Raw genomic sequence first — 19,006 nt, forward strand, 5'->3', positions numbered from 1 at the left:
AAATGTTTGGGTACCGATAGCTCTCAAGGTAAAGCACAACTCACAGCCTACATCAAGGCCTCGCATTCCATTGTGGACGCTGTACGCACTACATTGGGTTCACGCAGCATGGACAAGCATACTGTTGATTCCAGTGGTAGGGCCACAATTTCAAATGATGGTGCAACCATTATGAAACTATTAGATATTATGCATCCAGCCGTAAAACTCTAGTCGACATCGCCAAATCTCAAGATGCTGAGGTAAGTTTTTTGTTATATTAGAATGTGTAGAATAAAAATTTTTCTCTTATCAGGTCGATGATGGCACCACTTCAGTAGTATTTTAAGGAGGGCAATCTTAAAACAAGTTAAGCCATATGTTGAGGAAGGCGTGCATGCACGTACCATCATTAAAGCTATACGTAAAGCATTACAATTATGCATGACCAAAATATGACATGGCTGTACATGTCGAAACGCCAATCAAAGGAACAACAACGTGCTTTATTGGAAAAATGCGCTGCCACAGAAATGTCCTCCAAGCTTATTCATCAACAAAAAGATTTCTTTTCTAAAATGGTTGTGCACGCTGTAATTTTCTTTGATGGACCCAACGTCATACAAAAAATATAAAATCGCATTATTAAATATAGAATTAGAATTCAAGGCTAAGCGTGATAATGCTGAAGTACGTATTGATAATGTTCAAGAGTATTAGAAAATTGTTGATGCTGAATGGCGTATTCTGTACAATAAACTAGCTAAGTAAGGCACCAATGTTGTGTTATCTAAACTACCAATTGGTGATGTTGGTACACAGTATTTTACAGATTGTGATATGTTCTGAAGAAGATTTGAAACGTACGATGAAAGCTTGTGGTGGTGCTGTTATGACTACAGCTAATGATATTAATTCAAGTGTTTGGGTCAATGCGATTACTTTGAAGAACGTCAAGTTGGTGGTAAACTTTTCAAAATTTTCCAAGGTTTGATAGTGGGTTTGACATAAATTTTATTTTTATAGTTTATAATTATTTAAACGTTGCGTTAATGCCAGAACATGTACAGTGATTTTACGTGGCAGTGCCGAACAATTTTTGGAAGAAACTGAGCTTCGTTACAATATTCAACAATCGCATAAAGTTTGCAAAGATTTTTAAAGCAATTCAATTGCAACGAATTTGTCAATAATTTTTAACCAAACTTTATAAACTAGATGTATAACAAAAAAATATTTTGAATATAAATATTTCCTGATGAATTTAACTGACAGTACCAATACCATCAACTAAATTATTATTTTTTTATTATTATTATATTTATTTATTACGGTCTTCAAGACCTAGTTGATGTTAAGTAAACATTTGCTTCATTAAACATCAAGTGTTTTACAATATAAAAATAATTTTACTTTAAACTTATTAATATTTTCACAATCTTTTATCTCAGTAGGTAGTCATTGTACATTTTGTACCCTGTGTATTCTAAAGTCTTCTTTGCGAACTCTGTTCTTACTCTAGGCAGTCTTATATTGTTGCATTATCTAGTTCCATAACTATGGATCTCGTGATTATATAATATTTTATTGCTCAGGTAACTCGGTAGCATTCCTAATCTTACATGATGTATAAATTTCAAAGTGAAGTAACTTATTGACTGTTTTATACTAAGCCAGATTAACCGATTCAGCATTATAGTTTTTGATGTTCTTGGGGGACATTTTAATATAAATCGCTTTGCTTTGTTTTGTTGTATTTGTAGTCTTTTAATTTGCATATCACTCGCTATCAGCAGAATTGTAGGACAGTATATAAAGTGCGGCTCAATAATTGAACGATACACCATTATTTTATGACGCTGACTAATATCTTTACTTGTTCTGTACATGAATCCTATTTTCTGCGCAATTTTTCTTTCAAGATAATTTATATGTTCTCAAAGTTCAGGTTTTCATCAATTAAAACTCCTAAGTACTTCATTTCATTTACTCTTTGAATTAAGTTTTTTTTTATCTTCAGGGTTATATTGTTTAAATCGTTATTTCGTATGATGTTCTGGTTTTTGCAAAATACTATGAACTTAGTCTTATCTATATTTAACTTCAATTTTTTAAGGCACAACCAGTTGTATAGAGAGTAGAGATCTTCTTGTGCTTTCTGCATTGCACAGTTGGCATATTTCTCAATGGTCCTTATAAATATTGTAATCACATAATTTAAACAAAATATTACTATGAGCACCTACGTTTATTATTGCAAAATTACGAAAAAAAGAAAATAGCATAAAGTACCCTCAATGTAAAATTATTCCACTGAATGTATATATGGCATTCTAAACTAAAAAATGTCAAAACTTAAAAAAAAATGTAAATCGGTATTTAAGTCTAAATCGATCCATGAAAGCATCATAAAATAACTTATGTTTTTTGGTAGTTAACGTTATCGTTTAGCCTGGTTTTGTTAAGAATTTTGTTATTTTTGTGGTATAAATCAACATTCAACACAAAGCTTCTCTGATTATGAGTTGCAATACTTTTTGGTTGAGGTTGCGATATGTAAAACTGCATATTTTTGTACACAGTTCTAAAATGTAAAGGAAAAAAATTTATATTTGTCTATTAATGAAATTATTGAAAAGATATTGTTATATTAGTGATATAGAGAAGCGCCAACACGAATGCAAGTGGTTTCAAACCTCTGGTAGGCAATTCACCACTTTAACTGTCAGAAAAAATGTTAAATTGTTCATTTTATGTAACAAAATTTTGAAAGTTGCAATTGAAGTTCTGAAAGCTCGGGAATTTCAATTGAAGTTCAAAAAATTACAATTGAAGTTCGCAATTTTCAATAGAAGTTCAGAAAATAACAATTTAAGTTTAATTATAATTTTCTGAACTACAAACAGAAATTCTGAACTTTAATTTTGATTTTCTGAACTACAAATAGAAATTCTGAGCTTGAATTTAAATTTTCCGAACTTGAATTGAAATTTTTGAACTTCAATTGTAAATTTCGAACCTCAATTGCAGCTTTCTGAACTAAAATAAAAAAGGTATAGTATTAAAATTGGCGAATTACAAGTCAACTTAATCAAATTGTGAATTGCCTACTCGCGATTTGATGGTTTACTGCAAAGTTCTGTCAGTTCTTCTCTTTTGTTTTTTATATCATTAATTTATTTATTTAAGTTTCCCTTAACTTTGTATGCACACAATAAAATTTGTATTTATGGCTTACCAACAAGACTGAAAAACTATTCCTTCCTTATGACTTATAGTTAATAATTTACAACTATTATAAATAATCTAATATATTATAAAAATTAAGTTTTAAGCGACCTTTCCTTTTTAAATAATAATTTTCTTGCCGGCTTGAGGTCCAATTTTGTAAATAAAATTTTCAAAAATTGTTGAGTTTTTTCAATATATTTCGGTTACCTACTGTAACCGTCTTCAGGACTAACTCATGATACAATAACCAGGTAAAATCATCAGAGTTGCATTTTACATTTTCATTCGAAGGTGGTCATAAAATTTCAAACTTTGTTTATGTTTAAATTTTTTGTTTATATACTTTTGATGTGAAGATTTATTAGGTAATCCTTTACTTTAGCTCACAACTACTAAAACTCGTCCAAAAATATCGGGAGAGGTGTCAAAAGACGCGCTTTGGACCCAGGACCACGAATCCTAAAACGGAAATTGAAAATTTTATTTCTTTCCAGATATATTTACAAAGTTGAAAATGTTCATGTGGCTGTTGTAATTTTGATGGTGTTGGGTACCCACAAAAAAACACTGTGGGTCAAAGTGTTTTGCGCGGACATAGATTTGGTCTCCCATGGTAATTTTTTATAAGCGCAGCCGAAGGCCGCCAACGCAGGAAGGTGTTCTGCGCAAAATTACCATTGATCCCACCCCCGGTTTCGGAGGTACCCGCGGGTCTTTTTTCGGTTTTTCGTTAATATCTTTTGAACGAATTAAAATTTTTATTTTCCCCTTCGGATTATTAATATTGATGTCAAGACGCGTCGTTTGACATCTCTCTCGATATTTTTGGTATCGTATTAGCAGTCGACCCCTCAACTAGACTATTACCTGCGCAAAAATACTATGGATTCCACCCCCGGTTTCGGAGCGCTCCGGTGCCATTTTTCAGTTTTTTGGGAATATTTTTTGACAGAAATAAAATTTTTAATTTTCGCTTTCGGATTCGTCGTCCTGAGTCAAAAACGCATTTTTTGACACCTCTCCCGATATTTTTGCACGAGTTTTTGCAGTTGTGAGCTAAAGTAAAGAATTACCCCGCAAGATCAAGGAAGAGGAAAAATTGGGAAAAAGCTTGTGGCGTTAGCTTCCCTAAAATGGCTTAATTTTTTCGCTCCATTTTCAGGCCTGTGACCTTATTGTGAAGCTCAGAGAGTAAATTTGATGCCCAACTCCACTCCATCGCTATATTTACCGTCTTTGATGTAAATATTGTTTCCCGAATGTTGTAAGATAAAAAATATAATATAATTTTATGTATGACTGAGCAGTGCTAATCAAGAGTTTGTAAAAACGGAAGTTGTCTCATCGTCCCCAACGGTCATTCCTACAGTTATCTACCAAAATATCGGACAATACTTTCGCCGCTACAACGTGAAGGAAGGACGAAGGATAAATAATAAATTCCCTTCTACATGTTCAGTTTTTTTTTTTAAGTGACACCGTTGGAGCGAAAGGTCAATACTTCGCACGGAACAGCTGCAACACACAAACGGATATGCATGATGTACCACGAATAAGTCGCGAAACCCAGACGCAGTAACCTCCCCTAGTTTCAGGGCCACCATCAGTTTACAAAGAGCGAAAATATACTATACAAGTATACGCAAAACGGCCCCTATCAGGGCCACCACTAGTCAACAAAGAGAAAAAAAATGCTAAACAATTATACCTACGAAAAGCGACCCTTATCAGGGCCACAAACAGTTTGCGAAGAGAAAATATTGCTAGACAATTATGTTTTACACGCTATAGATTTACTTTTGGATTATTTATATCATCCATATGATGACAAGAAAAAAACTGGAGTATAACCTATATTGGATACTTGGAACGGAAATATTCCAAGCCGAAATTTTACCGTAGCAGGTACCGATACCAGATCCAACCTAAAGCCGAAATTGCTACAAGAGCCTCCTGGCTAGAGCCAGAAGGAAAACCCGGAACCGTAATTGAAGTCAGTACTACAACCGAACTAGTATCCAAAAATTAAACCGAAAGCAAAATCGGTTCCGAACAGAGCAGCCAAAAGAAAAATTGGATCAAAACAACCATGCAATGGCGCTGAACCCGAAAGTTCTGTGGAATAGCGACTCATTTGAAATTTTCAACACACCCGTGCTTTTTTTAATTAAAAAAGATTACATCTAAAGACATGGAGTACATATCCTTCAAAGAAATCTGCACCTCAAATACCGACACGACGAGTTTCCAACGTTAAACGTTATTATGTATATATGTATTTTCGTTATTTATTAGGTTACTAAATTACTTAATTTTTACTTTACAAAATACATGAAATTTTATAATAAATCAGTACTTATTCATGAACATACTATTAACTCAGCATTTTATATACAATCTCATCCCAAATTTTCAACATGTCTTGGAGACAGTAACGTTAGTATTCATACATACATGTATTAAAAATAAGGTCCACTACAAAAAACATTTAGCAATAGCATTTCCCAATATAATTTTGATACTACAAAATAACGACCTTATACTGTTTTCACACAGAAACTTAATGATCCCATTTCACCTGCTAATTAAATCGTAAATTTTTTGCTTTCACACAGAAGTAACTGCTCGATTAGTATGAAGGATGAGACAGACAATCATGGCGGAACGATACAAGGTGGGAGCATGGTGACATACCTACAAACAAAAAAAATTCCATGTACTTGTAAATTCGATGGACAAATATCAAAATCGTACTGCGACGTTGGTTGATGTATCAAATCAAATAAAAAAGTTATAATCAGCTGTTCGATGCAGCCACCTTGTATCGTTCCGCCATGCAGACAATGACATTTGCTTTTAAAACTAAGAAGCGGAAACGGAAGCGGAACGCTGCCAACAGAATTGCATTGTGCTTTTGACTTCATTAGGCATTCGATTAGCTACTAATGAAATAATAATAGATTCGAATTTTGTAGGGAAGATTGAGCTCAATAAGCGTCTTAATGTAGAAAACTGCCTTTATTATTCAATAAGCCGTCTGTGTGAAAACAGTATTAGGCAGATAAAGTAGGAACAATATAATTCTAAAAAGTTGTATCTCACTTTACATTAAACTGCTTTGGAATATAAATACATACACTAAAAGATGCATACAATACAAAACGGCCCCTTATTTATATATCATAAACAAAATTAATGTTGCGACCATTGGATATTTTTCAAATCAATTGGTTCTAGAACCATCTCCCATAATGGAGACATTTCACGTAAACGTTCGACATGTTTGATGCAGGTATCGGTAATATAATCAACCTCTTCAATGGTAGTAAACAACCAATACCGAATCTATAAAAATTTAACAATAAATTACTTTCAAATTAACTAAACAATTCAGTACGGTAAACTCGTATACCTTATTGAACTATGTGCCAAATCCTCATCAGTTCCAATCGCACGTAGGTTCCAGTGATGCAGAAGTACATGCTGAGGCACTAGACAACGCCACATCTTTTAAGGCCATAAGTAATGATAAATTTAATAAACCACTATACCTTTGCTCTGTATCACCATTACATATACCATGTGATAATCTTGAAGTGATGCGATCATATAAACGTTTCGATAGAAAATCTATAAATTTCTTATCATATTCCATTTCTTTGAGTGCAAGATAACATGCAGCACCAAATCCAATAACAATAATCCGAAGGCGGAAAAGAAAAATTTTAGCTCGTTCAAAAGATATTTCCAAAAAACCGAAAAATGACCCCGGAGTGCTTCGAGACCGGGGTGGGATCCATAGTATATTTGCGCTGGCGGCCTTCGGCCGCGCTTATAACAAATTAATCTGGGTAGGTCCAACACCGGTTTGGAGACCAAAACTATATCTGCGCAAAACACTTATGTCCACAATTTTTTTTGTGGGTACAAATATCATCAACATTACAACGCGCACATGAAAATTTTCAACTTCTTTTGCAAATATTCCTTGTCCAACACAAAATAATTTACCTCCGCCTTCTGATTATTGTTGTCGAGGTCAATGCACGTCTTTTAACACCTCTCTCGATATTTATGGACGCATATTATCAGTGGCATGCTGTCGTATAGAATTACCAAGAGTTGATGCGCTGGAAACGTTGAAGAAGTGATTCAGCTGCTATATGTAAATAAATAATAACAATAAATTAAAAATATATCATTTAAAAATCAGTTAATTACCTTTATTTTCCATTAAAAATGCCTTTTTCCTCCAGCTTCATCAGCAAACCAACTTTTTTTCTTTTTTTGTTTTGGCTTTGTTGACGAAAATTACATGTGACATTTTACTTCTTCCATCACTTTTGACAGAAGAAACTGAAAGAACGATTGACAGTTTATGTACAATCGGCAACAACAAAATACACGGGAGGGTCGCATTTGCGCTAATGCTTCTACCTGGTAATTGTACCATGGGACTAACTATAACAATATAAAGAAACATAAACAAAATAAAAAATAACAATTGACATCAAAACAAGCATTCATAAAAAACTTTATTTACATACATTATCTTACGCGCCTTCACTGCTCAACGCGGAGTTTTGTACAGTCCGTGTGTTTGTTATCAAATGTCTGTAGGAGCTCGCGCAATTATCGATGTCCGTCTTGTAGTTCATTCTTATGCTGATCGGTGTGTTAATTATATGCAGCATTTCCAGTGTAAATCTTTTGTTGTAATTGGTTTCTTAAAGTCTGGAAAATGGTTCTTCGTTGCACAGTGTGTCATTAATGCTGTTTTTTGGTTAACAGTTTCATGGCAATATTTAAAATCGGATTTATGTTGCGCTAGTCGAGATTTTAATTGTGCTTTCGTTGTTCCCACATATATGTTATTGCATGATTCGGTTTTGTTTCCATTACAAGGGATTTTATAGACAATATTACTTTTTTCTGTTTTAGGAATTTCGGATTACGTTTTGTTAAAAATATTTTTCAATGTGTTTATTGGTTTGTGAGCTACCTTCACTTTTTCTCTATTATAGCAATCTGATTTTTCTAGACGCTCTGACAATTTTGGTACCTATGCTAGCGATTTGAATATTTTAGTTTTTTCGGATTCACGTTGACTCGTCTGTGATAAACTTCTTTATACTCAGTTGAGCAGAGCTAACAGAGTATATTAACTTTGATTGCATAACGGTTGGTTGTACAGGTATAAAGGAATCGAGATAGATATAGACTTCCATATATCAAAATCATCAGTATCGAAAAAAAATTCGATTGAGGCATGTCCGTCCGTCCGTCTGTCCGTTAACACGATAACTTGAGTAAATTTTGAGGTATCTTGATGAAATTTGGTATGTAGGTTCCTGGGCACTCATCTCAGATCGCTATTTAAAATGAACGATATCGGACAATAACCACGCCCACTTTTTCGATATCGAAAATTTCGAAAAATCGAAAAAGTGCTATAATTCATTACCAAATACGCATTAAGCGATGAAACTTGAGTGAGTTGAACCTATGACGCAGAATAGAAAACTAGTAAAATTGTGGACAATGGGCGTTGCACCGCCCACTTTTAAATGAAGGTAATTTAGAGGTTTTGCAAGCTGTAATTTGGCAGTCGTTGAAGATATCATGATGAAATTTGGCAGGAACGTTACTCTTATTACTTTATGTCTGCTTAATAAAAATTAGCAAAATCGAAGAACGAACACGCCCACTTTTTAAAAAAAATTTTTTTTTAATTCAAATTAAAAAAAAAAAAGTTAATATCTTTACAGCATATAAGTAAATTATGCCAACATTCAACTCCAGTAATGATATGGTGCTACAAAATACAAAAATAAAAGAAAATTTCAAAATGGGCGTGGCTCCGCCCTTTTTCATTTAATTTGTCGAGGATGCTTTTAATGCCATAAGTCGAACAAAAATTAACCAATCCTTTTGAAATTTGGTAGAGGCTTAGCTCCTAGGACGATAACTGCTTTCTGTGAAAAAGGGCGAAATCGGTTGAGGCCACGCCCATTTTTTATACACAGTCTATCGTCTGTCCTTCCGCTCGGCCGTTAACACGATAACTTGAGCAAAAATCGATATATCTTTACTAAACTCAGTTCACGTACTTATCTGAACTCACTTTGTATTTGTGTAAAAAATGGCCGAAATCCGACTATGACCACGCCCACTTTTTCGGTATCGAAAATTACGAAAAATAAAAAAAATGACATAACTATATACCAAATACAAAAAAAAAGGAATGAAACATGGTAATTTTATTGGTCTATTGACGCAAAATATAACTTTAGAAAAAAACTTGGTAAAATGGGTGTGACACCTACCATATTAAGTAGAAGAAAATGAAAAAGTTTTGCAGGGCGAAATCAAAAGCCCTTGGAATCTTGGAAGGAATACTGTACGTGGTATTACATATAAAAATAAATTAACGGTACCCGACAGATGATGTTCTGGATCACCCTGGTCTACATTTTGGTAGATATCTCAAAAACGCCTTCACATATACAACTAAGGGCCACTCCCTTTTAAAACCCTCATTAATACCTTTAATTTGATACCCATATCGTACAAACACATTCTAGATTCACCCCCGGTCCACGTTTATGGCGATATCTCGAAAAGGCATCCACATATAGAACTAAGGCCCACTCCTTTTTAAATACTCATTAACACCTTTCATTTGATACCCATATCGTACAAACAAATTCTAGAGTCACCCCTGGTCCACCTTCATGTCGATATCTCGAAAAGGCGTCCACCTATAGAACTAAGGCCCACGCCTTTTTAAAATACTCATTAACACCTTTTATTTGATACACATATCGTACAAAAACATTCTAGAGTCACCCCTGGCCCACCTTTATGGCGATATCTCGAAAAGGCATCCACCTATAGAACTAAGGCCCACTCCCTTTTAAAATACTCATTAACACCTTTCATTTGATACCCATATCGTATAAACAAATTCTAGAGTCACCCCTGGTCCACCTTTATGTCGATATCTCGAAAAGTCGTCCACCTATAGAACTAAGGCCCACGCCCTTTTAAAATACTCATTAACACCTTTCATTTGATACCCATATCGTACAAACAAATTCTAGAGTCACACCTGGTCCACCTTTATGGCGATATCTCGAAAAGGCGTCCACCTATAGAACTAAGGCCCACACCCTTTTAAAATACTCATTAACACCTTTCATTTGATACCCATATCGTACACAAAAATTCTAGAGTCACCCCTGGCCCACCTTTATGGCGATATCTCGAAAGGGCATCCACCTATAGATCTAAGGCCCACTCCCTTTTAAAATACTCATTAACACCTTTCATTTGATACCCATATCGTACAAACAAATTCTAAAGTCACCCTGGTCTACCTTTATGGAGATATCTCGAAAAGGCGTCCACCTATAGAACTAAGACCCACGCCCTTTTAAAATACTCATTAGCACCTTTCATTTGATACCCATATCGTACAAACAAATTCTAGAGTAACCCCTGGTCCACCTTTATGGCGATATCTCGAAAAGGCGTCAACCTATAGAACTAAGGCCCACACCCTTTTAAAATACTCATTAGCACCTTTCATTTGATACCCATATTGTACAAACGCATTCTAGAGTCACCCCTGGTCCACGTTTATGGCGATATCCCGAAAAGGCGTCCACCCATAGAACAAAGGCCCACTCCCTTTTAAAACACTTATTACACTTTTCGTTTGACGCCCATATTGTACAAACGCATTCTAGAGTCAACCCAGGTTCACTTTTATAACGATATTCCGAAATACGTCCACCTATAGAACTTAGGCCCACTCCCTTTTAAAATACTCATTAGCACCTTTCATTTGATACCCATATAGTACAAACAAATTCTATAGTCACCCCTAGTCCACGTTTATGGCGATATCTCGAAAAGGCGTCCACATATAGAACTAAGGCCCACGCCCTCTTAAAATACTCATTAACACCTTTCATTCGATACTCATATCGTACAAACAAATTCTAGAGTCACCCCTGGTCCATCTTTATGGCGATATCTCGAAAAGGCGTACATCTATAGAACTTAGGCCCACGCTTTTTTAAAATACTCATTAATACCTTTTATTTGATACCCATATCGTACAAAATAAATTCTAGAGTCACCCCTGGTCCACCTTTATGGCGATATCTCGAAAAGACGTCCACCTATAGAACTTATGCCCACTCCCTTTTAAAATTATCATTAACACATTTCATTTGATACCCATATCGTACAAACAAATTCTCGAGTCAGGCCTGGTCCACCTTTATGGCGATATCCCTAAATGGCGTCCATCTATAGATCTATGGCCCACTTCCTCTTAAAATACACTTTAATACCTTCCGTTTGATACACATGTCATACAAACACATTCCAGGGTTACCCTAGGTTCCTTTTACAACATGGTGATTTCCCTTACTTTGTCTCCACAGCTCTCAACTGAGTATGTAATGTTCGGTTACACCCGAACTTAGCCTTCCTAACTTGTTTTATTAAGGTTTTGATAACATTGTCAGGAAAATCATTATTTTTTAATATTAATTTAATTTCTTCTTTTATTTCCTTGTGGTAAGTTTCGTCTGATATTTGTAACATACGTCGTATACAGCCCATTGCTGTATTCATTATCATCTTTTTTGGATGTTTTGAATAAAAATTGATGATTCGTCCGGTAGATTTTTATTTCTTATACCACTTGAGCTTTAATTGGTTTCCTCGTCGAATAATAATTGTGTCGAGATAAGGTAATTTTCCGTCGTCTCGAGTTCTGTTGTGAATTTTATATTTTTGTCAAATGAATTTAATGCGTCAAGGGTACTTTTTACGTCATTTTCATTTATAATAGCGAATAGGTCGTCCACATATTTGGTAATGCATCTTGGTGTTCTAGTCAATTTTGCTTTATACCCACACAGCTAGCACTTGACATTATAATAAGAAAAAGGACGATAATAGAAAAACATACGAAAATGCCAAAGAAACTATTAATGGAAGGATTAAAATTCTGTATAGAAGAAAACAGATATTTTAAGTTTAAAGAGACAATATACACACAACTAAAAGGATTACCGATGGGATCGCCGACTTCAGCAGTGATTGCAGATATCGTAATGGAGGAATTATTGGAAAATACAACTGCAAAATTTACTAGAACACCAAGATGCATTACCAAATATGTGGACGACCTATTCGCTATTATAAATGAAAATGACGTAAAAAGAGCACTTGACGCATTAAATTCATTTGAAAAAAATATAAAATTCACAACAGAACTCGAGACGACGGAAAATTACCTTATCTCGACACAATTATTATTCGACGAGGAAACCAATTAAAGCTCAAGTGGTATAAGAAATCAAAATCTACCGGACGAATCATCAATTTTTATTCAAAACATCCAAAAAAGATGATAATGAATACAGCAATGGGCTGTATACGACGTATGTTAGAAATATCAGACGACACTTACCACAAGGAAATAAAAGAAGAAATTAAATTAATATTAAAAAGTAATGACTTTCCTGACAATGTTATCAAAACCTTAATAAAAAGAAGTTTATCATAGACGAGTCAACGTGAATCCGAAAAAACAAAAATATTCAAATAGCTAGCATATGTACCAAAATTGTCAGAGCGTCTAGCAAAATCAGATTGCTATAATAGAGAAAAAGTGAAGATAGCTCACAAACCAATAAACACATTGAAAAATATTTTTAACAAAACGTAATCCGAAATTCCTAAAACAGAAAAAAGTAATATTGTCTATAAAATCCCTTGTAATGGAAACAAAACCGAATCATGCAATAACATATATGTGGGAACAACGAAAGCAAAATTAAAATCTCGACTAGCGCAACATAAATCCGATTTTAAATATTGCCATGAAACTATTAACCAAAAAACAGCATTAATGACACACTGTGCAACGAAGAACCATTTTCCAGACTTTGAGAACACGATGATACTCTGACAAGAAACCAATTATAACAAAAGATTTACACTGCAAATGCTGCATATAATTAACACACCGACCAGCATAAGAATGAACTACAAGACGGACATCGATAATTGCGCGAGCTCCTACAGACATTTGATAACAAACAGACGGACAGTACAAAACTCCGCGTTGAGCAGTGAAGACGCGTAAAATAATGTATGTAAATAATGTTTTTATGAATGTTTGTTTCGATGTCAATTGTTATTTTTTATTTTGTTTATGTTTCTTTATATTGTTATAGTTAATCCTGAAGCCTGTTACAGTAGGTAACCAAAATATATTGAAAAAACTCAACAATTTTTGAAATTTTTATTTACAAAATTGGACCTCAAGCCGGCAAGAAAATTATTTATTATAAGAATGTTGAATAAAAGAAATGTTAATGGATTTGTATTAAAGAAATGTTTTATTTATTTAGCAATTTCAGATATAACCCAAGTAAAAAAACGGTCATAATACTAGTCAAAAGGCGGTCATATTAACGTAAAAATACACGTAAAGTTACAGGTATATAACTTAAAAAACGACTGCCATTTGACAGTTAAAATGAATGTAAGCACAGTACAACACTATAGTTTGTTTACATTTCGATAATCTAATACCGTATATGTGTGAATGGACTAGTCACAAAAGTTACCGCCGCCCTGTACAAATGCTACTTAACGATTTATATGTTCCATCGACACAGATTTTAGTCATTTTACTAACTAATTTCCGGGTACAGTTTTTGCTGGGTGTATAGTGCAGTTAGGTTTTAGTAAGAAACGGTTCAAAATTTGCGTTCTCGTGTTGCCGAACTATGTATGTGGAAAACTCAGTAAATCATAATGAAACTAAGCAATTTTGTTAGTGCTATTTTTATAGATGCTTACTTTTTCTCTTAACGTTTAAACTTCATATCAGAGCCTAGATTCAGTAAGTGTGAGTTTTGATCCTAGGTCTCAGGGGCTCTGCTAGCACCTACGGGAATAATTTTATACAAAACATTTCTTCCAAAATCAAATATCTTTTGCACTTGCTTCCTTCCGTCTTCGAGTTAAAATATTTCTTATGCCAATATACTTACCCTGCAAAAACGCTCGCGTCAATCCACGTCATTTGACTAGTCATTTTACAGCCACAGGTTATATTCATAGTCACATTTGCATGGGCGTGGGTAAGTTTTGTGACCAAATTTTTTGTAGGGTAGTTTTCAATTACCTTACGTGGCATAACACCACAAAAGTCCTGGAATGCCTTGAACTCATTGAGCTGGGTGAGAAAGATTTAAATATCAACGTGCCAAACGAGAAGTAATGCATAGAATTTTTTTGTATAAGTTTTGAAAGTGTTAGTGCTCGCTATAAGCTATGCTAGGCGAAAAGCAATTTTTATTTTGATATATTTTACATAGTGTTGTATAGCTGATCGAAATATCTAGCCGTTATTAATATTATTATAAAACAAGAGTTTTTTTTTGATTAGTCGGTTATTTCATCAACAATTAACGGCAATTTGTTTACCAACACTTTTCTTGGTAATGCCTGGCATAAATTATACCCTAGGTGAAATGTTATTGTTCTGGTACATTTTATTGACTGAGCAATTTTTTATGGTGAGAGTTCCATTGAAGTAAATTCAAAATTATATGGGGGCTAACGAAAGTGTGGCGAATTTTGGCAATATTGTCAATTTATATCTGAGTGAAAAAGAAAGAAAAGTACCAATCGTGGTTACTGCCTAAAAATGGCCAAAATTGAAGAAAAGGGACCAGCGGACAAAGACCATTTTTGGTCGGTGATGACAGCGTTACCACTTGGGCCAGAATCGCGGATAAAAGAACTGGTAACGATATTCGGTTACATAATGTTCTGGGTACTATTTTACCGGTAACGCTCAAAATCGGGGCGTAAATGATGAATTTCTGTAATTAAATCCAGTAAAGGTCCATTCACCTAATAGTTTATGTGAAAAAAGTACTAAAACTGCCATATTTTACTCCTGAAAAATGCAAAAAGCAACACTTTTTCGGGGACAACATTGGAGAAAAATTTTCAAATAGCCGAATGACAGACCAAAGAAGAATTTAGAGCGAGACAATTGACGGCTTACTTCACCTGGTTATTCCACCATGTAGACAACCAAACAAAGCGATACTTCAGTGTCACATACATTCCCAGGCTCACAGAAAATCTCGCACATGATCATAATAATAAGAAAACATCCCACACAACATTGTCATTTAAATCGAATTGCACTCTAGCGACGTGTTTTACAAAAACAAAAAGCCTTATAGATATCCAACAACACAGTAATGAGGTCTATGAAATACAGCGCAAAGGCAACGACAGCGAAAACTGCAACAAAGTGAATATCGGCACCACTAAATGAACACTAGGTACGCGATTAGCTGAACACGAAGCCGACATACGCAAACAAAAACAAAGTACAGCTTTAACCCAACACGCGGTAACAAACAACCACACAGCTGACTTTGCAAATACAAGAATATTGGGCTGCGTGAAGCTGGCACCTCAAAGTGCGAATATTAAAAAAAAATTCAGGGTTTATTTGCCCAAAGTTAGGTTGGGCTAACCTCCAACCTTTTTTCGTTAGCCCTTGAAGCTGGTATAGTTTAAATTAAACTATATATTTTTAAAATTTTATTTATTATTTGTTTAAATTTTTATATTAATATTGATATTTAAAATTTATAAATACACTAACAACATAAAATTTTCTTTTTAAAATAATAATCAACATAAAGTAATTCAAAAAAATAAAGTATATTTAAATAGTAGATAACTCTACATTTAGTCCCCCTCCAGTGAAACGAAAAATTTATTTTTTAATTTTAATTTACAGTGTATAACAAGTACTGTAAGAATTTTGTGTTATAGTTTGAAAAACATTTGAATTATGTGTTAATTGCGTTAAAAGTTTATGTTAGTATTGATGTAAGTAACCAATCTTTTGATGATTTGATGTACTTGATAGCTTATTTTTAGTTGTTGTTATTGTTTACTTATTGTATTAATATTTTATGTATATTAATATTTGGTTGTGTTATAGCTTTGTTTTTTGCGAAATATTGTTATTTATCATGATGTGATTGAAGAACCTAGATAAGGTTGAGTAATAGTAGATGGTAACTTTGTTTGCATAATTACTCAAAAATTAAAAACTTGTATTATTCAGAATATATGTTCAATATATAATTGTACTCTGCATAATGTATGTCCAAGTTGTCGATAAGGAATGAAAAGTTGATTCCTTTAATTGTTTGAGGGTGAAATTGTCATTGATTCATGTTATGTTAATGAGTATAAATTGAGTTTTTAATATGATTTTCATTTCAATGTGAGATATCGATTTTAGGAAAATATTTCGTTAAAATTTATTTTAAAAAATCTTTAGAGATTTTTCAAAATTGTAGAAATTTGTTTGATTTTTAAAAATTAAAGTAATTTCTTTGTTTTGTAGTGTATTGTGTTATTTTCGAATTGAATATGAATTTATTTGTATTGCGGAGTTTGTAGGTATGTCTGTTGTTGTAAAATATCTTATATGTGTAGATGATAAATATTCTTGAATATAAATTGGAGAAGAAGTACACATAATTAATATAAATAATAAATTGACTATTGTTTTAAACCAATTAAAATAAATTTTTAAGTAATGTAACATTAATATTATAAATGGAATTATTTTATTTAGATTAAATTTTCGTTTCATAATATAACAAGAGATCGAAGAAACAAATTTTTTAAAATAAAATATAAATATTAGTTGTCGAAAAATATAAAACTTTGAACAATACAGTTCGCCAAATAGTCAAGTCGTTATACTGGTACTATTCGTTTTATGTGTTACATTTATTTAAATAATTTAATAATATTTTAATAAATTATTGTACGTTATATGACTAGTTTGATAGATAATTAGTGGCAATTAAAAAATAAATGTTAGCACAGACCAAAATTCGAAATGTTAAGCATCTATATGATTGATATGATTATCACTGGTTAATAGGATTTGAAGATTTTTATTTTATAAAGACAGCTTTGTATGTGATCAAAACGATTATTGCATATGTTCAACTCCTGTAAAGTATTCACAACACTAAGTTTAGTATAGCCTTTGAGAAATTGAAGCGATTCAGGCAATGTTTCTCATCAAGCATTGTTGAAAGATGTTGTATTGTCACATTAAGTGTGTGTGTATTTCTCATATTGTATTTATCGGGAAATATTGCATTCTCATTACAGTCGTCAGTTGGACGACGTGGGTTATTCAAACTATTTTGTATCGTTCCGCCATGGTATAAATGAAATTGCCGATGATTTCGATGATAAAGAATTTGTATCACTTTGATAAAGATGTTGTTTTTCGATAGAGGCACACGCACGTTCACGTAATGTTCATAAAATACGCGTAGTATGGGTTTAATCGGATTGCCGTCGAGTTGCAAGTTAACTAAATGTGCCAAGGAGGTCAATGGCAATGGTAGATTAGTTAATGAATTATTTGTACAATCAAGTTTTATTAGATTTTTTAACAGCGAAATTTCATCCGGGATTTTCGTAATTTTTTTATCGCGTACATCAAGAAATATGTATATGTATAGGTCAGAAGTATCGCTGGTAGGATCGCCAGATATAGTTTAAATTAAACTATATATTTATAAAATTTTATTTATTATTTGTTTAAATTTTTATATTAATATTGATATTTAAAATTTATAAATACACTGACACTAAAATTTTCTTTTCTGAAATCATATTCAAAAATAAAGTAATTCAAAAAATAAAATACAAAAATCAAGGATATTTAAATAAAGTAGATAACTCTACAGCTGGCACCCCGAAATGCGAATTTTAAAATAAAAACTATGTGGCTCGTTTGCCCAAGGTTAGCCCAGGATAGCCCAACCTTTTTTTTTCGTTAGCCTACCCTTAAAAAGAAAAATTTTCAAGTTGAAAACTCTCCAAAATAAAAAAGTTGAAAAATGATTGTTTTTTCAATGTGGTTCGTTTCCCAAAGTTATCCAAGGATAGCCCAACCTTTTTTTTCGTTAGTCCACTCTTGGAAAAAAAAAATATCGTAAATGCAAAATTTTCCGATGTTGGGGCTATTTCACCTAAAATTCACTGGGCTACCTAAAATTTTAAAGAAAAGTATTTTTTAATTCATTAATACGCTTCGATATAATATTAAAACGAACAATTGAAGTTATCGAAATATCAAAGAACTGCCCAAAAACCCTAATAAGCCAGTTGAGCAAATGTAGCGTAAACAATTTATTGCTACATATGTTTATACGCGAGTTACGTATAATTCCGCTACTATACCAGATAAGGTCAATAGCTTGCCAAGTTATATAAGTGCAGAGTCAGCAGCAGACGATATTGACCAATTCATTTTAAAAATCACAAATAAACAAAAGTATTAATATCCGGTCTAAATTAAAGTTGCAAACTGGCAATTCTGGGAATTCTGCTATTTAACAAAACATTAAGTACACAGCTAGTTAATTCTACTTAGTAAGCAATATCATTCATTTAGCAATAAGTATTAATATTATTATCAGCAAATTGTAAGTTTCATTATTGACTGTAATAAAGTGAAAGTTCAGTTTGATTCAGAGTTACACCCTAGTCAGTCGTGCTGATTTACTTAAGCGTATAGCAATTTAGTAACATGTTATTTACTTCATCGTTATCATCATGATCAATATCATCATTGTTATCATCATCATCTGACCATGAATGTTGTAGTAGTTGTTTAATCATGTTG

General features: G+C 33.1%; 1 pseudogene; it reads left to right on the forward strand.

Annotated features, from left to right (window-relative positions):
- On the forward strand, positions 1-17,584 carry LOC137248616 (T-complex protein 1 subunit eta-like; annotated as a pseudogene).
- Positions 17,585-19,006: the final 1,422 nt, after the last annotated feature.

Source organism: Eurosta solidaginis, chromosome 4, assembly GCF_040869045.1.
Source record: "Eurosta solidaginis isolate ZX-2024a chromosome 4, ASM4086904v1, whole genome shotgun sequence".
Lineage (NCBI taxonomy): Eukaryota > Metazoa > Arthropoda > Insecta > Diptera > Tephritidae > Eurosta > Eurosta solidaginis.